The sequence below is a fragment of the Sapajus apella genome, unplaced genomic scaffold, assembly GCF_009761245.1.
Source record: "Sapajus apella isolate SASKATOON/1434 unplaced genomic scaffold, GSC_monkey_1.0 scaffold54, whole genome shotgun sequence".
NCBI lineage: Eukaryota > Metazoa > Chordata > Mammalia > Primates > Cebidae > Sapajus > Sapajus apella.
The window spans coordinates 12780071-12804276 of record NW_022436994.1 but is presented as its reverse complement, the minus strand read 5'-3'; the positions used below and the strand labels follow the sequence as shown (position 1 = coordinate 12804276).

At 39.8% G+C, this 24206-nt stretch overlaps 1 pseudogene; it reads left to right on the top strand.

Annotated features, from left to right (window-relative positions):
• The window catches only part of LOC116527441, a 109880-nt pseudogene that overhangs the window by 8773 nt on the left and 76901 nt on the right, over positions 1-24206 (top strand).

Sequence of the window (24206 nt, the reverse complement as noted above, 5' to 3'; positions counted from 1 at the left end):
GCAGGAATAAAGAAATATCAGAGTTTTTAAAGTAGGAATTTTTATTTTAACAGTAAGCCTTAGTTGGATCTAATTTCCAAATAGAATACCACTAGGGTGGCAATAGTATGACACAATCCTTTCACCCTCTCTCAGATCCATAACCAGGGATCCCCATGAGGGCTCTGTAATGAGAGTATAGTATGCAAATGTGTGTAGAAAGGAAGTATTATATTAAAAGTTGTAAAAACAAGGCATCAAGAAATATGTAACATGTTGGAGAGCAGAAAAACAACGACAAAAATTATGAAGTGACCAAAATACAAAGTTTAGGAGGGTAATCGTAATTTACTTTAAAAAATATGCTGTGTCAGGACAGGGGAAAGTGACATTTTTCTTACCTTTCCATTCCCCAACTTGAAATTTTCTGATTCACAGATTCAAGTATACATCCAAAATGTACAAGAATAAAATCAGCATTTATTCATATTGCTGGGCCCACGGCACTTGCAACCTTGTCAGATCTCATGCCAACCTTGCTAGGTTGAAGCATCCTGTTGCAGAAGGCTTTGGAGTGAGATGATAGGTATGTGAGATAGGTTGAAAAGCAGAGGATGGCTCAAGATTGGGGGTGAGAGAACAGTCAACTATTCCTATAGAGGATGGGTGTGTGTACGGGGTGACAGGGGTGGCAGGAGGAGGGGATGGGAATAGGGACAGGTGACAATGGAGCAGACTTACTATATGCCTACCTCTCCTTGCCCAGCTAGAAACTTTGAATTCAACAATAAAATCTTCAAAGAATTCACAGATGCCAATAAAAATGATGCCCCTCTATAGGTTTTCCCTCTGCCTCCAGTACAAAAGCAGTCTTAAAATAATTCACAGAAGACTCTGGGCTCTGGAACGGGGAAAAGTATCAGCCTTCATAACGATACCTGCATATGAATGTGATTTTTGGTGCCAACAGCTTCCAGAGCTCAGAATTCCAGCCAGCTTCACGAATGCCGGGGGAGTTCCTTGGTGCCCTGGCCTGTCAGCTCATCCCCCACCCCACTGAAAGTAGGGGAAAGATCCGGGGTAAAGGGAAATGAATGTTAAGGAGTGTAATAGAGAGAAATAAGTACGGAAAATAGAAAAAGCCATGCAGATCATATAGGAAGTATGGACTCTGCTACTAGGAAGTTCTGAAGAGGGAAATAATCCTAACAATACCAACAGTATCCATAGAGCATGTTTACTTGCCTAGCACTGTGGAGAGATTCATATGGAGTATTAACTCCATTTTTAAGACTCGAAAGTGAGGCTCAGAGAGAAAGTTGCTTAAATTCACACACGTGTACATTGAAAATCTGGAACTTGAAACTTGAACTAGGTCTACACGCTGTCACCACCTGCAATGTTACCTCCCACAGTGAGAGGGACGCAGGATTGCTGGCACTAGTTCACGTGGTCTGCTGGCTGGTGCCAAAGAGTAAAGGAGCTCTCATGTATTGAACAGCAATGTTTTTCTGGACACTTTACAGGTAATTTCATTTTATTTTCATCACAGCTTTAGGAATTAGGATTACCATCCTTAATCTAGAGATACATTATCTAGGACTTTAAAAAGCTTCATTAAAATAGCCTGGCATGGTGGTGTGTGCCTGTGGTCCCAGCTACTCAGGAGGCTGAAGTGGGAGGACCACTTGAGCTGGGTGGGGCAGAGGTTGTAATGAGCTGAGATCGAACCACTGCACTCCAGGCTGGGTGACAGTGAGACCCTATCTCAAAAAACGAACAAAAAAACTTCATTAATTGATTTATTCATCTGTTGAACAATCAATTGCTGAACACTTAACTATTTTACACAGCCAGGTGGTAGACATAGAATAAAGAGCAAAAAAAAAAAAAAAAAAAAAAAAAAAAAAGAAATTAATGTCTTATCCCCTCAACAGGCTTGCTTTCTAGTAGGGAAAAGGAAAAGTTAATCATATAGCCGCCCTGATGACTGTTTTTTAATTACAAATGTAGAAGACTCTCTGAAGGAAAAAACTCTTCCAGATTTCTGGAAGAGTCAGCAACACACAGACATCATGACCCACACTGAACAGGGTGGGGGCAGGGTGGCCTTCAGGGGTGGCTAACGGTGTGATCTTGAACTAGAATCTGAAAGATGAGAATGACCTGGCTAGTTGAAGGGGTGTGCGTGTGTGTGTGGTGCATGTGTGTTGTGGTGGGATTTTAATCAGAGGATTTTCATCAGAAGGAACAGCAGTGCAAAAGTTCATGGCTCCAGTATAGCTGAAATTCCAGTGTGGCAGGAAAGTAGAGCTCAAAAGGCTTCAGGGAGGAAGCTGGAAACAAGGCCTTACAACGCATCATCGTTTGGGTTTGTGTGCTAGAGTTCATGTTTCACTTCTCACCCCAGATTCAAAAGGCTGGGCCTTCATCTCTATTTCTGAGCATGGACTCATAAGCCTGCCCCATATGACCCAGCCCTATGTAGGCACCTCTCCGTGCTTTTCTGAGAATCCAGTCCAGGGAAAACACCCACTGTACCCTTTGACTGCAAAAATACAAACATCAAATCCTGGCGTGGCCGTCTGGCAGGTGTGTGAATTGGAGTAAGTCCTTCGACATTTTCAAGCTTTGGTTACATCCATGGTATGCACAAGTCATGATGTAGGGATAAAGGAGATGATGCCTATGGATGGCTCAGCCCAGTGCCTTGCACATAGTGAGGTGCTCAGGAAACGCCTACCCTTACCGTGCCTGTAAATGGGCAGTTGCCATTTCCTGACCCAAGAGATGGGCTGGCACTTCATAAAAGCCATCCTCTTCCTCTCCTCAGTTAGTGAGATATATACTTGTTATATCCAGAAAGTACTCATTCAGAAATATACTTGTTATTGAAGAAACCCAAATCCCCTGGATGAAGATATCAATGAGCTTACTGGAATTTAAAAATTTAGTAATAATGAACTAGTTGGTTTACAAACAATTGAATTGGAGACTACATGCCTAGCCCTGTGCCGTATGGCCTTCTATGTAATACAAAAGAATCCCAAGCTCTGCGTGTGCCTCAGGGTGTTCCCAGTGTAATGGGGATAAATAACATACTTTGAACTTATAGAACACAGAAGAAATATTTAAGAAAATTCCAAACAGGTTATTTTAAATGGGTAAAATGTGTAGATAAACTACCCTGTATATTTTCTCAAAAAGAAAGTCGACTATAGAGATGATTTCTTGGAAAAAATTAGGCCTCCAAAAATGGGTAAAGTCTAACATAGTGAAAACCTGTATATGTGCCTTACAGTCCAGTAAAGCTAGTTTGACTGAACTCTTCCAGTTCCTAGTTATTTGACCTTACGTAAAATATTTAAAGAATCTAAGATTTCTTACTGGTAGAATTGGAAAATGTACCCATTTCATAAACGAGAGAATTTAAGTAGAATATCTGGCACATTGAATAAATGGATGTTATTTTATTTTATATGAGTTGTTAGTTTCACATCTAGATTAAGCACAGGGCACGGATGAGTTAGAGCAACCAATCTATGTCTAAATCCCAACTCCACTGTCAGCCACTACCTGGACATCAGACAAGTTACTTAGCCTAAGTGAGTTCCATTTTCTTCTTTTCCGGATCTGGTAGACTCATACCCACTAACCATGGCTGTTAGGAGATAGCATCTGTTACTGTAGAGCAAATGTCCAATCACGGTAGCTGTTTTGATTGGTTTTCTATCATTGTTGTTATTATTGTTAACATTATTATAATTTGTCAATCTTGGATGGGTAGAAAGAAAGCAAAGAGACAGGGCAGAAGAAAGGTATAAGCAAAAGCCAAAAATCTGGAATGAAATTAATGGAGGCAGCTTTAATGTAGGAGACAGCCTCAGTCTGAAAATGTTGATAAAGTTGAAGAAACAGGAAGAAATTAAAGTAAAAATGGGATTCAGGGAACCATCCTAGGTTCCTGTGTGTCCATATAACCTTCAAGCTTTCCTAGAGATTGTTAGGAAAAAGCAGTCCACCACCTTGAATAGTAACGCATCACATGTCTCACAGCTCCTCGGTTTTTAGGGTCTTCTACCGTCATCACAGTCTAGTTCTTCATTCTGGTTCAGTGCAGAAGAGAAGTCAGCAAGCAGTCTTGGGGGAATACAGTTTTTGTCTATTTTAAAATATATTTATTGGCTGGGCACAGTGGCTCACACCTGTAATCCCAGCATTTTGGGAGGGCGAGGTGGGTGGATCACCGAGGTGAGGAGTTTGGGACCAGCCTGGCCAATGTGGTGACACCCTGTCTCTATTAAAAACACAGAAATTAGTCAGGGGTGGCGGTGCTTGCCTGTAATCCCAGCTGCTCAAGTGGTTGAGGCAGGAGAATCTCTCAAACTCAGGAGATAGAGGTTGCAGTGAGCTGAGATCGTGCCACTGCACTCCAGCCTGGGTGACAGAGTGAGACTCCATCTCAAAATAAATAAATACAAATACAAATAAAATATATTTATTTATATTATCATCCATTTTTAATAGCAAATTTTGCTGCTAAATTAAATGAGGTAAAGTGATCTTTCTGAGCAATACTGCCCCAGCAATAATCACAAGAACACTGAGCTCTCAGGGTGTGGCAGTCACTCCTGACACAGTAGGATTGACTTCAGTGTATTTATATTACACATGAGGAGACACTTTTGAAGAGGTGAAATAACCTCTCCCTTCATGTTCCGGTGAAGGGGCAGAACAAAGGCATGATCTTGGCGTACCTCCATTACCAGCAAGCTTTGTCCCTAGTTTCCAGAGGAAAATTTCCATCGGGCTCCTGTGGTTGTCAGAGTCAGCATTCCCTTTGAAAAGAGGCATTTGCCATGGTGTGAATGTTTATGTCTCCCCAAAATATATATGTTGACATCTTTTCCACACCCCCCACAGTACTAGTAGGTGGGGTCTTTGGGAGATGATTGGGTCATGGGTCAGAGCCCTCATGAATGGAATTGGTGTCCTTATAAAAGAGGCCCTGGAGAGATCCCTTCTCCTTTCCACTATGTGAGAACACTGTGAGAACTTACCTTCTGTGAACCAGAAAACAGACCCTCAACAGACACGGAATCTGTTCTACTTTGGACTTCACAGTCTCCGTGAGAGTGAATTTCTGTTTTACGGTTTTTATTAGAGCAACTGGAATGACCTAAGACAGAGTTGAAGGTATATTAAAGGAGCTAAAGTTGTATAAACAGGGATGAACAAACTCATCTCCTTCAGCTGTTTCTTCATCCCGTCATTTTTGTTTCTCATTCTGCCTACTTAATAGTATTTCTGTAATGCTTACCATGTCCTGGTCTCGGACTTAAACAAACAAACAAAAAATCAGGACGGTAGTGTAAAGAATACTTTAAACAATGAAATCAATCTCATTTTCAATTGCAATACCAATGTGAATTAGGAAGAAAGAAAGAAGAGTTAGCTACTATTTACATTTATGCTCAAATGAATGTTTATTTTCAAGTTATGATGAAAAATAAATAAAACAAATATCCACAATCCTCAAGAGGCTCTACCATCTGTAGCAGAGTTTTTGTAAATTGATAGGCAACCCTGTGTATCTCAGGTAAAGTCTAAAACGGGGATGGAAAACAGAAAAGCCTGCAAAGACAGGCCACAAACAGGGCTGGGCAAAGAAGGCAGCCTCACCCCTTTGAGATGAACAAAGCATTCTGTGCAGGGAACACATGTTCACCCTCCAGAAATGGCTCTCACTTTTTTTCTGGAAAAACACATTCTGGAGACAATCTTGTTTTCCTCTTTTGACTTTTGCTAAAGATATGGCTACAGAGCATCATTTCTCTACGTGAGGTAGACAATAGTGCCAAGAGCAGTGAGCTGTGATGAATGGGTGCCTCCCTAAAACCCTTCCACCACCACCAAGGCTGCACTTGAGATTTCCATTTCCATAAACCAAAAATAAAAGCACTATAAAAATGTAAATGTATCGTATGCTTAAAATATTTGTAATTTCTACTTTTTCATGAATAATGGTTTCCTGGATTTAATATATTATAGTTTATTAATTATATTTTCCCTTAACACATTGAAGCCGGTAGTTTATTGCAATGACGATGAAGCTTTGTGTGTTCTTCCTCCAACTTATCTCTTCTCTCTCAAAATACCCTGACAAACATCGTCAGCTCCGATCACACAGTTTTTGCTATGATCCTTCACCTAAAATATTTTTCTTCTTCCAGAATGAGACATTGGAAATATTTGGAAAAGAAAGCTCAAGATGGCAGGTTGAACACTCACTGGAACCTGAAGCTTCTAATACAAACAAATACAAATAAATTGACAAAGCTCTTTACAAGACATATTGTGTGCCAGAACCAGAGATCAAATCCACAGCAGGAAGCAGGGGTTAAAGATCAGAAAGACTTAAACCCTTTCCCTTGGGTTGTACAGCTATATGGGAATGGACAGGGTTGAGCATGCACTGTATATGGCAGGCTGTCTAAATGAAGCATGGGAGATAGGACCAAGTTGCCTCACATGAATGAAGACAGGAGGAGTTCCATATTCAGGAATAGAAACAGAATTACCAATCAAGGCCAGGACTCAACACGAATAATAGAAGGCCTGCATATTTGCCATCTTTGTGGCAGTAAAGTTTAAGGCCATATTCAGAACCATGTATCTTCTAAAGACTATGGTGGCAGCAGCCCATACCACGGGCTGGAAAAAATTCCCCACAGATGAACTCTAAAATGAGAATTACAAAGCAGATGAGGAAGTCTGGATTCATAAAAAAATCACCAAATTGAAAAATTCACATGTGAAAATAGAGATAATAGAAAAAGTGTTCATTCATAAAAAAAAATACAGTGTTCTCAAAGAGATGAAAGATGGAATACTATTCATGGAAAATGAAGAACAAAACAGATTATGAAAACAAGAACAGGTATATATATCAAGAAACCAAATGTAAGTTTCATTAGGTGAGTTTAACTGGCTACTGGGAAAAGGTGAAGACAGAATTTTTTAAGATGGAAGACAAAACTAAGATGTCAGTATAGAAAGATGAAGTTTTGGAAAATATGGAAGAAAGACAGGAGACACAGAGGATAATCAAACAGTTCAACATAACTCTCTGATTCGTAAAGAAATAATAGGGAGACCAGTTAAGAGACAGAGTTCAAACAAATGATGGCTTAGAATTTTCCAGAACTGAAAATAAACCCTAATATTTTTCATTGATAGATAGGTTTGAGGATTTAAAAAAAAAGACTATATTACATAGAGTCATTGTAGAGAAAATGCATAATCTTCGGATGAATAGAAAATTCTAAAAATAAATAGAAAAGACAGAACTTACATAGAAATGACAATCATTTGATGATTCTCAACAGTAATAATATGTAACCTAAGGCAATATAATACTGGCTTCAGTGTGTTAAGGGAAAATATAATTACAAACAATATTATATAAAACACAATTATTCGTGAAGAAGTAGAATTTAAAAATATTTTAGACATAAAAAGTTTGATATTCCCAATGAACAGTGTACTTAGAATGAAAGAGTTAATGATGAACCAAAGGGTAACTTCCAAACTGGGGGAGAGGAGGTGAGAAAAACAAAGGTAAATTAAAATGTAATTAACTTTACAGAATTCACAAATTAACAAAGAAATAAAGCAGGAAGAAATAATAAACATAAAGCATAAAATATGAGTAAAAAAATAAAGAATATTTTAGCAAGTATAATGTCAGTAGTTTCCCTCAATTCAAAGATAGAGACCTCAAGTTAGATTATTTTAAATCCAGTTATAAGTATTTGCAAGACATAAATTTAAAACAAGACAATATAAAAAATGTGAGCATAAATATGAGCTAAAATAAATACCACACCACCAAAAAGTGGCAGTAAATTGATGTAAATCCAAATAGAATGTAGACTATAATAATTACTTTGGGCAGGTCAGTTAGCACGCTTCTTCCTTAATTTTCTCATCTGTCAGCTGTAGATAATAATAGCAACTACCTCAATGTGTTGTGATGAGTGAGTTAAATAGAGAATGCTTAAAACAGTAGTAGGCATATAGTCTTAGCTTTATACATCTTTTACAACTTTTGTTATGTACAAATATCTCCATCACAATTATTATTAAATAATAACAAAAATTAATACAGATCAATGTAAAACACACAAAGTTTAAAAGCCAAACAATATGATTTTGGAGACAATGTGAAAAAATTACATGTGTAGTTTTCATAAGTAGTACTTTTACATGGTATGAGAACAAAAATGACATAAAATACAATAGAGAAATCTTGCTCCTACTTCTGTCTTTGTATGTGTAATTCCCCATCTCCAACTCTAGGTAACACTTTTGTTTCTCGCTTATTAAAAAATATTCTTTATGCAAAATCAGGCAATATGATGATATTTTCCCCTTTCTCACTCAAAAAATATACTGTCTGCACTTGGCATTTTTTAGCGTATTTTGGAGAGTTTCCCATGCTAGTTTGGTAGGAAGACTCATTTGATATAGGTGCATAGTATTTAACTTTATAAATATACCATAATTAATTTAAAAAGGGTTCTCTTGGTGGGTATTTGGGTAGTTTCTAGTCTTTTGGTATCACAAAAAATGCTTCAGTAAATAACCTGGCTCATACACTATGCAAATGTATGCAGGGATATTTGCAGGAGAAATTTGCAGAAGAAGGGTTATTGGGTCAAGAGTGGGTGCATTTGTAATTTGTGTAACTACTGATCATTTCTTTCCATAGTGGTTATTCCATTTTGAAATTCCATTTCCAATGCACTACATTTACTACTGTTGAGAACTTAAATTGGCATAGGTGATTTCAATAAAATGTTGTGTGGTCAACTAATAAAAATGAAAGTGCCTATAGCATTTCAACTGCGAAATACATCATCTAAAGAAATCATCCAATATAAGCACAAGGAGATGTGTAAAATGATGTTCACAAAAGCATGATTTGGAATAATGTTAATCTTTATGGTCACAGATAGGTCAAATGATGTATTAATTTAGAATTAAACACAGCAGTTAAAAGAAATGAATTTAAAATATTTATATCAACAAGGCTAGATATAAATCTAGCCTTTTTCACTCAACCTATAACGTTGACTGAAAAAAGGAAACTGCCAAATTGTACACACATAATCCTACTTACGAAGATTTTAAACACACACACAACACTATATGTTATTTATAGAGACAAGTTTATACCTGTTTTTATGTGCAAACACATGTAAGCATTTAAAAAGATTAAATATCCACATCTAAACTCATGGCAGGACTTCCTCTCTAGGCAGGTTAGTGCTGAAAGGGAACCAGCACAAGGTGGGCACTGGATAACATTTATTGTTACTATTATTAATAGAGTATGTTTTGTTGTTAGAAGCAAATAAAACAAAATGTTGACAGTTGTTAATTCTGGATGTGGCAATCTCAGAATTCATCATTTTTGTCCTCTTCATATTTCATATCTAAAATATTTATTGATGAAAAATATGCATGAGACTCTAGGCTCCAGTTGTATTAAAAACTAGTTATTAGGCAACATTACTTGTTCAAGATTTTCCTTCCTCCCTCCCTCCCTCCCTCCTTCCCTCCCTCCCTCCCTCCCTCCTTCCCTCCCTCCCTGCCTCCCTCCCTCCCTCTTTACTTTACTTTTCTTTTTCCTCCCTCCCTCTCTCACCTCCTTCCTTCCTTCCTTCTTTCTTCCTTTTCTTTTCTTTTTTTTGTAGATAGTAAATAGGCATGAGATTCTCATGCTTATTAAACTGCCCAGCATAGGGCCAGCTAGAATGCAAATATTCAGATATTCAAGCATTTTTGTTTTCTTTAACTTCCCAGGTCCCATTCCATTTTAGAGTAAAAAGTAAGGGAGGAGCTTAATGAAGCCAATGGTCATGCGCTTTGTTCTGGATGAGCACCTATTTTTAGATAGGAATGGGAGAGACACATCTTGAATTGAAAGCTGATCTCTTCCCAACACATTCATCTTTATATAAAAAACAGATAATTCAAGATTTCATTTTGTGATGAAAATGATGAATAAATGATGTGCCATTCTTTGAATTACCAAATCTTCTGTGTTTTGTTTCTGGAAACCACAGTAATGGCAACAACCACATAGTAGAAATAGATATATTGAAATATTTATACATAGATAGAATATATATTAGATATTGAATATAGTTTTTGAATATTGTATTCAATAGAATATATATTGAATAATTTCCATTATATATTGAATGTATATATATATTTCCTATATGTATAGACTATATTTTTTCAATGTAGAGAGAATGTATACATTTCCAATATATAAGCATAGAATATATATATTTCCAATATATATGTATTGAATATATTGAATATATGTGTTTCCTATGCATATATATATTAAGATGCAGTTTCACTTTTGTTGCCCAGGCTGGAGTACAGTGGTGCGATCTCAGCTCACTGCAACCTCCGCCCTCCGGGTTCAAGCAATTTTCCTGCCTCAGACTCCCGAGATACTGGAATTACAGGCACACGTCACCACAGCCCCATTAATTTTTGTAATTTTAGTAGAGACGGGTTTCACCATATTGGTCAGGTTGGTCTCTAACTCCTACCTCAGGTAATCCACCTGCCTCGGCCTCCCAAAGTGCTGGGATTACAGGCGTGAGCCACAGTGCCCAGCCAGTAGAAATAATTAGAAGTCAGAAAGCAGGCTGCAGAGCCTGGCAGGGAATCCAGGTGCAGCCAACATCCAAGGACCTGCTCTAAACCTCGTAACAAGCAGAGCAGAACTGTTCTGTCACCCTTCCCGAGGCCACGTGACCACACTCTGCCTTCATGGTGTGGCTAGGGGAAGCAACTGAAGCAGCAACTTGGCTCTCCTCCCTCCTGGAGAGCTACCTTCTTTTTCTCTCTTGAGAGTGTAATTCGGAGAAACAAACAATCACTTTTTTTCTGTTTTTTTTTTTTTTCTTTCTTGTTTTTGATTCAGAAGTCCTAAGCATCCTTAAGGTTTTTGTCTTCTGAAAAGCCACAAGACAAAAACAAATCTGAGATTAGAGCATCTGTGTTTCTGGCTCTGTCTTGGCTCTGCCTCCAGTTTCTGCAGAACTAGACCATCTCCACAGCTTAAGGAAGGGCACTGGCTATGCCCAGGATAGGTCTCTGCCCCTGGCCAAAGAGTAACCAGATGCAGTTGCAGGAGCCCTTGGGAGAGGGCAGGGCCCGGCAGACACTCAGACCTCACAGCTGCTCAGAAGGCTTGGGGAAGCCACCACCCTGTGAGGGATCCAGCCTGGCCAGACTCAGCCTTCACAGCGTGTGGTTTCCTAGAGACCAAGTGCTTTGCCCAGCCAACAAGGAGGAGTGCGTGGTACGAGAACTGGCTTTAAAAACAATAAAGGACAAAATGATGAGGCTCCAAAATCATATCACAACCATGTTTACTGTCTGGCTCCTTTTCTGAAGAGCATTGTCCTGTGAGCTTGCTCTCAGGCATGAGACTGCAGGCTCAGAGTGATGATAAAACAGGAAATGAGGCTTGGGACAACAAAAGGCAACTCTACTTGCCACGTGTGTCTACTACTCCCCACTCGACTGTCTTCCCAGGCTTGCACATTCTCATGCATGGGCGCTCCTGCAGGGCAGGGGTCTTGCCTTCCTTATCCTGGACCTTCAAGAGTGACCAGCAGAAATTTGGGAGGAGAAGGCTCTGGGTTGAATAAATACCAACTAAGTGGATTCATCCTAAACGGATGTTCCTGGGTGTACAGGGGTCAAGGCCATTTAGAAGAGAGGTGTGCTGTAACTTTAGGAAGATGGGACTGGTATTCCTTTATAACCAGTGGAAAATTGATCTCTATAGGTACATCCAAACCAAGGATAATGGCCAAGAGGTATATGAAAATATAAGCTTAACATCACTTATCATCCGGGAAATGCAAATCCAACCACGGTGAGATATCACTTCACACCTATTAGGACAGCTATTATATTTATTAAAAAGGTAAGTGTTGGCAAAGATGTTCAAAAATTGAAATCCTGTACACCATGGGTGAGAATGCAAAATGGTGCAGCCACTGTGGAAAACAGTATGGACACTTTTCAAAAAAAAAAAAAATTTAAAAAGTTAAAAATAGAACTACCATATGATCCAGCAACCTCGCTTCAAAGTGGTTATCCAAAAGAATTGAAATTGGAATCTCAAAGAAATGTCTTCACTCCCATGATCACTGCAGCCCTATTCGCAATAGCCAAGTTATGGAAACAACCTAGCTCTCCATTGACAGATAAATGGGTCAGGAACATGTGGTACATACACACAATGGAATATTATTCAGCCTTAAAAAGAAGGAAGTCCTGCAATATGTGACAATGTGTACAAACCCAGAGACCATTATGCTAACTGAAATAAGTCAATTAGAAGGAGAAATACAGCGTGATTCCACTTAAGCCCAACTCATAGAAACTGAGAGTAGAATGCTGGTTACCAGGGGCTGAGGGCAGGAAGAAATGGAGAGTTTCTGTTCAAAGGGCATAAAGTCTCAATTATGCAAGATAAATAAGTTTTAGAGATCGGATGTACAGCATTTTGTGTATAGTAAACAACATTACATGGTGCCCTTAAAAATTTATGAGAGCAGGCCTCACAATTTTTTTAAAGGCATATATGTGCGAAATTAACTGGTCATCACTCTCTACATGTGATGCAAGCTATTGTACACCACAATGCTTGTAGAAATACATGTACCCTTTAGTTTCCAAGCTTGTGATAGCTTTAGATTGAATAAATCTCTTACTCTAAAGCGAATAGTTGTGAATGGCCATATTTCTGTATTTAATACCTGATGACCTCACTTTCTTTTATACTAAAGTGTAATATTTATTTATAAGTTGATATAGTCATTGTCTCAGAAGATCGTATGATATTTTATTGTGGAGGCAATGGTGGTTTTATTAGTTTGTTTAACACATATTGATTGGGCATAAATATGTTCCATGCACTGTGTTGGAGATGCAGGTGCAGGAGATATAACTAGGGTAGACCACATCATGAAGCTTCTTTTTGAGCAGGAAAGACAGACACAAATGATACCTTCCTGAAGCGGTGACATGAGGAAGAGATCCGATGAGCTAAAGCAGGAAGTTTCATGAAAGTCTGAGGGAAAACGATTCCAGGCAGGAGGGCTAATATCCAGGAAATGGGAATGCAGTTGGAACATCTGAAGAGCAACAGGGTCAGTGAATTGGAATAAAGTGAAGGAGACAGCCAGAGGTTTGAGACTGGGTCTGATGGGCAGTCAGGAATCACATAAGTCCCTAGAGGTCATGGTAAAGTATCTCTGTTTTATACCAAGAATAATTAGAAGCTGATGGAGGGTTGCAAGCAGGAAAAGATGTTATATGGTTTATGTTTTAGAATGCACTAGATGGAGGCAGTAGTCAAGCGTGCATTCATTATCCATTATTTCATTCATTTATTCATTCAATAAATATGTGTTCAGCACTGTCTATATACTCCCCGACAATTAGCTAGCAAGGAAGACAAATCAAATGGCTTCACTGGGACCATTTCCTTACCTATAAAACAGGCTCCCCTATGTGGTCTCTTCCAGCTGTACTTCCAGACAGTAGTCAAATGTGTGTCTCTGAGAAGGGGAAGCCTTTCTGACGTTAGTCATTTACACCCAGGAGTTGTTTGCCTGGGAGTTGCATCATAGAAACACAAGTTTTGGAAACCTGCTCATCATTCATTTGGTGGTGCATGGAGCACATCACATCCTGGGACTGTATTTGAGGGAGATGGTATAAACGTAGAGACCCAGATGATTATGGATCAATAAAAATAATGTAGAAGAGTTTTGAGGCTTAAAAGGAGGAGAGTAGGGCTGGGCGTGGTGGCTCACGCCTGTAATCCCTGCACTTTGGGAGGCCGAGGCGGGCAGATCACGAGGTCAAGAGATCAAGACCACCTTGACCAACATGGTGAAACCCCGTTTTTACAAAGAACACAAAAATTAGCTGGGCGTGGTGGCATGTGCGTGTAGTCCCAGCTACTCAGGAGGCTGAGACAGGAGAATCATTTGAACTCCGGAGGTGGAGGCTGCAGTGAGCCAAGATCATGTGAATCTTAAGTGAAGGTACATATTTAACTTCTATGAAAGGAGAAAGAGAAGCAAAATCAAAAATTCCACTGGAGAACAACCATGATCCAAGTAGAGGTAAATCACCGATGGCAATGAAATTAGGTGAAAATAACAGTATCACATAAAGCGATACTGGTATCTGCATTCTTCCACACACACAATGTGTACATCAGGCAGTATGGCAATATCTCTTTTTATTGGTGGTACATGAAGCCCTCCCTCCAGCTAGAGTGAGCTTGGGAAGACTCAAATGCAGTCCCACTCAACCAGGGAGCAGAGCATCCCTCTGGCATAGATGGAGTTGTTGAATCAATTCGGTTGATCATGAGCCACTAACTTCAGTGGTATCATTCTGTTACCAAAGGGATTTGAAAGAAAGAAATGAGTCATTAGAACAAGAGAATCAGTAGGCACATTGATTCTGGCAAAAGGCCACCTGGCATGTTCAATGTCTGGTGGCACCACTGTGTGACTTAGGAAACACTCATGATTTTTCTGGATTCTGTTTTCTTTATTTGTAGGAGATATCATCAATGCAGAGGTCCAGGCGAGTATAGATTTATAAAAAGAAGGTAGAAGAGTTTTGAGTCTCATGAAGATGTGAGTAAAGTGTCCATAAGGGCAGTTAAGATTTGGGAGAATTCTAAACGAAGATAAATATTTAGCATCTGTGAAAGGAGAAAGAGCAGAAAAATCAGAAATTCCACTGGAGAAGGGTCATGATTGAAGTAGAGTTAAATCCCTGACGGGGCAATAATGCAGCCTTCCCTTGTCATTGTTTTGAAGAATATATGAAATGATGCACATGAAGGTCTTTGCCCAGTGTTTTGCACATGGCTCTCTAGATATAAGCTAACCTGTAGGCTTAGTCATGATGCCATAGAAGAATGGATGACATTCCACCAAGCCCAAGCACTGCATTCACATGGTATCTGTCACACTATGGCTCCAGCCCCTTCCTTGAGTTAGAAGAAACAAGGGTTGATAACTTCTTTGGGCACAGTTTAACTCTCTGCTTTCAGAGCTTGAGAGGTCAGCTGATTGTCTTCTGAGAAAACTCTAGCAGGGAGGCACTTGTTTTTGGAAAATTTCCATGGTTCTGAGTCTAGTCCAACCTATAGGCAGAGACACTTGATTCTGTAAACACCATGGTGATGTATCCACTCTCGTGGGCAGATTGAGGCATATACAAGGATGTCAACATACCAATTGGGTGGAAGTAAGTGTCACATACAGAGGGGTTCTTGTTATCTGTATGATGCCATATAACTATTGCTTATCTTACTGTAATAACATAGCAATATGCGGAAGGTGTCAATCTATTGATTTACAATGCAAATGACTCTGCAAGCATTTCCATGTTCAAAGTCTGTAAGGTCAGGCCATAGTCACTCCATTCCGTAGGCTGAGTTTCTCAGGGATGAAGGGCATAATCAGAGGGTTTTTGGGATGAACATGGAACCAAATAAAGAAGTGCAATTTGAATGGAAAGTTTGAAAGGATTAGGTAAATCCATTTCACCGCAGAGTTGGATTTGCCAAAATCTCAGCAATCTTTGAACTCTATCGGTTAGAATACCCTGTGTCTATCCCACATGAATGTAGTCTGTAGTCTTATCAATGGGACTGGAGTCTTCAAAGTCCTTCAGTTACTATTTGTCTCCCCACATATTCCTCTAGTGGCACTGACTATGTGTCCTGGTAACTCATTTGTTCTTGGCTGGTCAATCTCTCTCATCATCCCCCTGGATTGGCTTGCTTTCTCTTCTTTTTTTAAGTTCATTTTTTTCCTAGTTTATTGAGGTATAATTGACAAATAAAAATTGTATCTATTCAAGGTGTACAATGTGATGTTTTGATATATGTATACAGTGTGAAATTATTTCCACAATCAAGCTAATTAGCTTATCCATCACCTCATACATATACATCACCTTAACTGTTATGTGTGCGGTGAAAACACTTAAGATTTGTTGTCTTAGAGAACTGTAAGTATATAATACAGTATTATTAGCTACAGTCATCATGCTGCATAACAGATCTCCAGAACTGACTCATCTTATAACTTGTTTGTATCCTTTGGTCATCATTTCCCCATTTCCCCTCCTTCAACCCCTGACCCCGGTGAACCACCCTTCTCCTATTTCTTTTTTTTTTTTTCTTTTTTTTTTTTATTGCATTTTAGGTTTTGGGCTACATGTGAAGAACATGCAAGATTGTTGCATAGGTACACACGTGGCAGTGTGATTTGCTGCCTTCCTCCCCATCACCTATTTCTAAGGGTTTGGCTTTTTCTAGATTCCACATATGAGTAACTTGTTTTCTCTTTAGTCATGTTAATTTCATGAGCCAGGCAAAGAGTTAATGAGGATGAGGATGAGGTAATATCTTTCTCTGCAAGGTATTATATAATCTCTCAACCATTCAGTGTTCCTTTCTCTGATGGCAGTTTAATTCTAGTTATTTCCAAATTATTACATGAAAACCTGCAGATATCTTCAAGAACTAAAAATAAAAATGAATCTTCTGGAGCATTTCTACATTTTTTTTCCATCCTCTTTTCATATCCTCTTAACTTTCTTCTTATCCTTTTTCCAAATCTCTTGTCACACTAGGTCACAGTTATTTACAGGACATTTTTTGGGCTACAGGTGGCAAAAAAATCTTTCCCCCTCCTTAAGCCCTTTCTCACCCACATATGTGCGGCAATAACCCCCAAGAAGACCCGGCATGGAGAAAAGCAAGTCATGTTCCTCACACCAGTAATTGTCATTCAGTCTTGTTTCAGACAAGAATGTTAATTCAGGACTTCGACTCTGGCCTTATACAATCAAACTTCGCATTTTATCAAGTTAATAAATGACTTAGTCATGCAAGAGTGGAGGAGTGCAACAAAGATATCTGTACATGACAGTAAGGGTTCTGCTGATCCCAAAGAGAATGAGACTCATGTCAGAGGACATGCAAAGTCATCACAAATAAAATTCATGTTTGTGTTTCCAGCTTAATTGCTCATGGTTAAAAGGAAAATAATAGAAATGAGGTTATGTTTGCATAAAGCGTGAAACTTTGTCCTGGGAACTTTGTCCTCTTAATAATTCCCAGCAATGTGGACATTGGAAGCTTATGGACTGTGTGGCGTTTTTTTTTACAAACAGAGCAAAGGGAGCCAATTTAGAAGGTAAGAAAATTTTGCTATGCCAGTGGATAGTATTGATTTCCCCTTTGTAGTATCAAACGTGGAGGAGCTGTAACTGCTTGGGGGCTGCTGCTTTCATGCCATCAGCATCTTTCCGTTTGAAATCAGCCACAATTTGCTCTCCAGGTAATGACAACCAAACATTCCTTTGCTCGACTACCACAATGCCAGGGAACACTGTGCCACCAAAAATCAGCGTCTTCTGGAAAACTCTTTTTCACAGCACCTCACTATGCCTTTGGTTTTGGAAAATGGTATAATAAACCTACTGAAATAACACCCTCTGTCAATGCCATTGCGTCTATGAAAGCATCTAGTCCTTACGTCCTTATGAAGTGAACATAAAATTTGGTCTAGTCTCCTTCAGGGTAAGGTTAGGAGATGGCTATTCAGACGGGTCCTCAACTCAAAGCCAGGGCTGTCTGTTTTCCTTATTTTCTTCTCTAATGGCTTTGATCACCTTCTCTTTCACCTGACTCCTACCTGCTTGGCTTTTTGGGGGGTTCTGCTTCCAACTTGCTTAAAACTGCTTCAAGCATTTTGCATTTTCTCATTTTCTCTTTTAGATTTCTTAGTAAATGATTCCTAAATTCCCTATCCCCGCTTTGCTTCTCAGAGGTGAGTTTGAATAGCCTTGTTTCTTCATTCAAAATAAAACAAATGCAAACAAACATAAGCAATGAGCTTGGCCAAAATGACCTCATTAGAATTGTGAGGGTTACCTGTGACATACAGGAACTCACCCAGAGCAAGTGCTGGCACAGAGCAAGTGCTCAGAGCACAGAGTAAGTGCTCAGCAAATATTTGTCCCCCACCCCACTTAATGTCAATCACAGAACTTTGAAGCATGCCTTTGTCACCTGTCATTTCTTACCACTTTTCCTCTTCCTCCCACTGCATTTTCACTCACCTTATACCAAATTGTTCTTTTCTCTTCACAAGAGCTCTATTCGTCACATCTTCTGTTCCTGCCAGCCTTCGAGTATTCACCCATTGTGTGGTCAACACATACATCTTTAAGGTGCATAATATACAAGTCGTTAGTCCTATTGTGTGTTTCATGGTTTGATACTTGCAAAAAATAAGACATAATGATCTAAAGAAAATTGAAACTTCACAGGAGGAAGAAGCAAGGAGCACTTGGCCCATGCTGGGTAGGAATACTCCCTTTGCCCTCATCTTCTTCCCCCCATCCCACTTTACTGGGGAGAGGAGGGATTCAGAGTTTCCTATTAAATAATTTAAACCTTGTCCACAAATAGGCTTGAGACAGTTGATGCAGCTAACATTGTTAAGCTCTTGCTCATGCCAGGCCCTCTTCCAATGGTTTAATGATGTAGTCAACCATGTAAACACCACCAGTCCATAAGGCAGATGCCTTGAATAACCTCCCGTTAAGTAGGGGAGGAAAGCTAGGTGAGTTAGACAAGGCATTCACAGTCACACGGTGAGACTTGAACTCAGGCAATCTGCTTTGAACATGTTGGTGGAGGAAGCGTACAGAGGATGAAAGAAGCTATACTATAGTGGGATCCTGGAGGAATCTGGAGAAAAATTCTACCCTTGGGGGAAGAAATGAGGGGTGATTAGTTATCAGCCATGGGGCCTGGGATTGGGAAGAGAGAAGTTATCTGGTATTTGGGCATTTGGTATTTGCCTCCAGGCTGATCAAGGCTTCCCTCCCCACACTCCCCCACCATGCAGAGCCCCTGAGCTGAAAGGGGCACATTGAAAGGACTCATGAATCTGCAGGTGGAAGGGAATTTGGCAGTGAGGGCAGGAGGCTTGCTAGGCCCCTGGTAGAAGGAATCCCTTTTAGTGGTCTATTGCACAGCATCATGACCATAGTTAATAACAACACATATTTTGAAATTGCTAAAAGAGTAGATTTTAAACATTCTCACCACAAAAAAGTAGGTAAGGTGATGGATATGTTAGTTAGCTTGATTTCTTCTTTCTACCATACATATATATTTCAAAATATCACATTGTACCCTATAAATATATGCAATTACTATTTGTCAATTAAAATTTAAAAAATAATTTTAAGCATACAATTAAATGAAAGATAAATTAAAAAAAAAAACGTAGTGAATTGTCAAATTATGCTCCTACCAGTGGTGGATAGGAAAACCTGCTTCCTCACGCTCTTATATACACTGGATAGCATCAGGATCTTAATTTCTGTGAAATTTGTGTATGAAAGATACTCTGCATCTATTTTTATTTCCTTTTTTGCAAGAAAGGAAGATCATTTTTCTATATATTTATCAATCATTTAATTTTCTCTTCTCAGAATTACCTGTTTGTTCCCTTTACCCATGTTTCATTGTTTTCTCTAGTTCTTTCTGCCTTTTCCTTATTGATTTGTAAGCATCCTTTGTATAGTTCTGGATCACAGTCCAGAAGAACTGCAATGTATGTCGCAGCTTGTTATACATGTTGCAAATATTTCCTCTCTGCTGGTTATTTATATTTCAACTTAGTTCAGTGTATCCTGTGTGGTACAGAATTTTCCTACAGAAGCCCTCATTCATGTAGACAAGGATATTTATTGACGGTATAACCTGTAATCAGGAATAAGTTGAAGCAACCTAAATCTCTCTCACCAGTGGAGTGTCAAATTAAATTAGTTATAGCCATTCTGTTGCCTACTCCATAGCAGTTTAAGGGAAAGAAGTGGATCTTATTTCGTTAATACAGAGGCATCTTCTAAATGTATTACTCAGTGAAAAGGCAGGTTACAGGCTGGTAGCTCAATATTTAACATTTATTATAAAGACATATACACAAGTAACAATGCCATCTGTTTCCTATGAGTGTGTGTGCCTAGAGATAAAGAGAACAGTGCCTGTTTGTGTGTATATATATATTCCTTTTATATAGGAATAAATACCACATATCCTCTGATGGGAGTTTATATAGAAAGTAAGATTCCGGGCCCCGGTGTGCCTGTTGGAAATCTTGACACTGCTGTGGGGATTAAATGAGGTATGCGTGAGGTGCTTAGCACCGTGGTGGGCACAATGGAGAGTGCTATGCAGGCATTTGCTGTATACCAAATATCTGTATATAAATATACACTCCTTCTTACATATAGGAGTGTAAATATACCTCTGTGAATATCCTGTGAGTATATTTTCTGGAAAAAATATATATACATATATGGAAAATGGAAACTTGTGGTTACTTCTCTGGAGATGAAAATGATACAACACTTGAAGTAGTAAAAGCTTCTGTCTTATCTACAATATTCACAAAATTTACCAGGAGATTGTGAACTTTGTATAATTTAAATTAATGTAAAAAGGCTGGGCACAGTGGCTCACGCCTATAATCCCAGCACACTTGAGAGGGTGAGGTGGGTGGATCACCGAGGTCAGGGGTTTGAGACCAGCCTGGCCAACATGGTGAAACACTGTCTTTACTAAAAACATAAAAATTAGCCAGAAGTTGTGGTGTGCACCTGTAATCCCAGCTACTCAGGAGGCTGAGGCATGAGAATCACTTGAACCTCGGAGGAGGAGGAGGTTGCAGTGAGCCGAGATCTCGCCACTGCATTCCAACCTGGGTGACAGAAGGAGACTCCTCTCAAAAAATAATAATGATAATAATAATAATAATAATAATAAATTAATTCATTTAAAGAGAAACAAGAAAGGGGAAGGCATTTCTATATAAGCATTAGAAAAGTTAAAAAGGGCAACAGAAGGAGCACCAGTCAGTGGCTAAGAGTGACGCTAGCAACAACATAAACAGGAGCAACGAGGTGCAGCAAATGTCTGCATAGCACTCCCTATCATGCCCACTGTCTAGGCACCTCACACATATCTCATTTAACCTTCACAAATGTGTGATGATTTCTAACAGGCATACCCGGAGCCCTGAATCCTACCTTCTATATGAGCTCACATCAGAGTTTTCCATCAGGATCATGTCTCCTTAGAGGAATTCTAGCAAATGAAAAGTACTCCACGGCTCAGGACTTGCTGTTGTTTGGAGCTGCCAGGAGATTTCAGGCACTGGAGGGCTTCCCTGGCAGGCCTGGAGACTCTGAAGCCTGCTCCCTTCCTGTCTTACTGTAGCTGTCTCCCTCCTCCTCCAGACTCTGACCTGGGCTCTGCTCTTGTCTTCTGCTTGGCCACATACACTGCCCGCTCCTGTCCCTTGGATGCAGGGATTCAGCCTCAATGCATTCTTTCTCCGGAGCCTCTGCACTACCTAACCAAAAAGGAGATGACTTCTCACAAGCCTCTGAATTAGGCAGGCTGGCACATTCGAAGCTCATATTCTGTTAGCTCTGCAAAACCTCTGGGAACAATGACAGTGTCAGTGTGCACAGACGAGGTCAGACTGACCACAGCCCATCCCACCCAACTCTTGCCCTCAGCTGTTGTGCTCAAAATGTAAAAGTAAATAGACCCCTTTTCACTGCCCAAGGCCCCCTGGGGCTCACCTGATAGGAGGCAGTACCCAGGGAGCCCCCACTAACCCTGCATTCCACAGGGATGTTGTCTCCATATTGAGTAAGCCAAATTTTTCTAGGACATGAGGGGGCCAAAAAAGGGTCTTGGCACATATATTTGCTGTATAAAGCCAAGGGCTATTTTCTTTGAATGAAAAAAATATATATTTCTAATTTTGTTTGCAAATTTCATAACTCATATTTATTTCTCTCCTTTCCCCAAAACCTCTCACATGAAAATACAGTGTCAAACATTTAGAGGGTAAAGAGGAAAGGCAATTCACAGCAAACATTAGAGCCTAAAGAAGAAAGGCAATTCACATTTCACGAGCCCTCATTTTGTATCAGACCCTGTGCTGAGTATATAATGTCAGTTACAGATCTGTGAGCTAAGGAAGTCTTTACTACTGGTTAGCAGATGAGGCAATTAGTGAAAAATGACTTAAATTACTTTCCCGCTATTCAATATGTTATCTCGCCTGTCACAAACTTTTGCCCACCCCTGTTGCAGATTACTGTCGAGATTGTTGAGGGTTCAGGATTCCCTCTACAGACCTCCCTTAGTTCCGAAGAGGAAAATGGCTGCAGAGGAGTGTAGGGAAACCTTGTTTCCAACTAAGATTTCCTTACACCCATTCTCTAGATCATGGCAGGCAGGCAGAACTCACTTTACATGCATTGCTGTATGCTGCATGCCACGTGTTACAGAGATCAGTGGAAGATGAGGAATACCTCATGATTGTCCTCAGGAGTTATACGAAAAACAGAAGTGAGAACGACAACAACAACAACAACAAAGGATGTCACAGAGAAAGAAAAATCTGGGCTGGGCGCAGTGGCTCACGCCTGTAATTCCAGTACTTTCGGAGGCTGTGGCAGGTGGATCCCCTGAGGTCAGGAGTTCGAGACTAGCCTGGCCTACATGGCTAACCCTGTCTCTACTAAAAATACAAAAATTATCTGGGCATGGTGGCTGGTGCCTGTAATCCCAGCTACTCGGGAGGCTGAGGCAGGAAGAATTGCTTGAACCAGGGAGGCGGAGGTTGTAGTGGGCCAAGTTCATGCCACTGCACTCCAGCCTGGGTGACAGAGCAAGACTCCATTTCAAAAAAAAGAAAAGTAAAGGAAAAATCTGGCTTTACATCCATGTCAACTAGGATGACAGTGGCAATAGAGGGCACCTGGAAAAGAGGTCTATGAAGGAAGGAAAGTTTGGGTCTCTGCAATGGTCTGTCTTGGTGTCCTTAGGTTAGTTACTTAACCTCTACGAGCTTTCACTTCCTCATGAGAAAAATGGAGATGATATTCACCCCAAAGCATGGACTGATAAAAATTTTACATGAGATGTATTGTTCTATTTTGCTAGGAAATCAGATGTCAATAATACCTCAGTTCCCTGCCCAGTACTTTATCCTGTGTACTGATGAGAAAGATGCCTTATAAGTAAAGTGACTGTGTAATTTATCGTCCAAACCAAAACATGTTTGTGACCGAAGAAAGCCACTGATAATAATCACATCAAAACAACACACGTGAACTGGAATTGTCCCAGGAGAACAATTCTCTCTACTTACAGAGGCAATTAGGGAAATTTCTGGTCCAGGAAAACCAGTAGGCTTTGCTGACAAGGATGTCCAGAAATTTCTAAGAGTAGATTTGAATGAAACATGAAGTCCACAGACTAAGAAAAACAGGCAGGTGTCTTTAGAGGTAAACAGGGGCTGAGAAGGAGAACCATTTAGTTTGGCCCTGGGAAATTGTTGAGTTAGTATTCGGAAGGGAAACTGGAGACAGGAGAAAGGAAAGAAAGACCTGAAGGAACTGGATCTTGAAATGAAACTATGTACCTACAATTTGCCTCTCCACATTTTGGAGTTCATTGTACTATAATAGCCCATGGTCTTACATTCCAAACAGCTGGTTATATTTTAGACCCTTGATAACTCCTTTTTAAAAGGGCACCCAAAGCAAAAAATATTAAGAAAACAAGGTTTACAAACCCAGTGTGATCAGCTCAAGAAGCGCTACTCATTCAGCAGTAGGTAGTAGAATCTAATAGGATCTTGTAGGATTTTGTCCTAGAGATTCTTACTGTTTAGCATGAAGACCATGGGCAACAAGGGGCTTCGACTGTCTCTTGAAATTGCAATATAGTTAGTCTTCCACCAGTAGTGGTTTTCCCTGGCGTTCTGCAGTCTAGCACTTTGATACTGTGTGCTCTCTGTAGGAGGCAGTCCAGTCCCCTTAATCAAAAGGAACCCTCACTACAGTCCTCCTTGCAGTGGGCCTGTGGGCAGAGGGAGGGTTAGAGAAGGGAGGAGAGAATGAGGTAGGCTCTGCCCTCTGAATGTATGCAGAGAAGACTAGACACAGCAAAGCAGGTCCCTAACACAGAA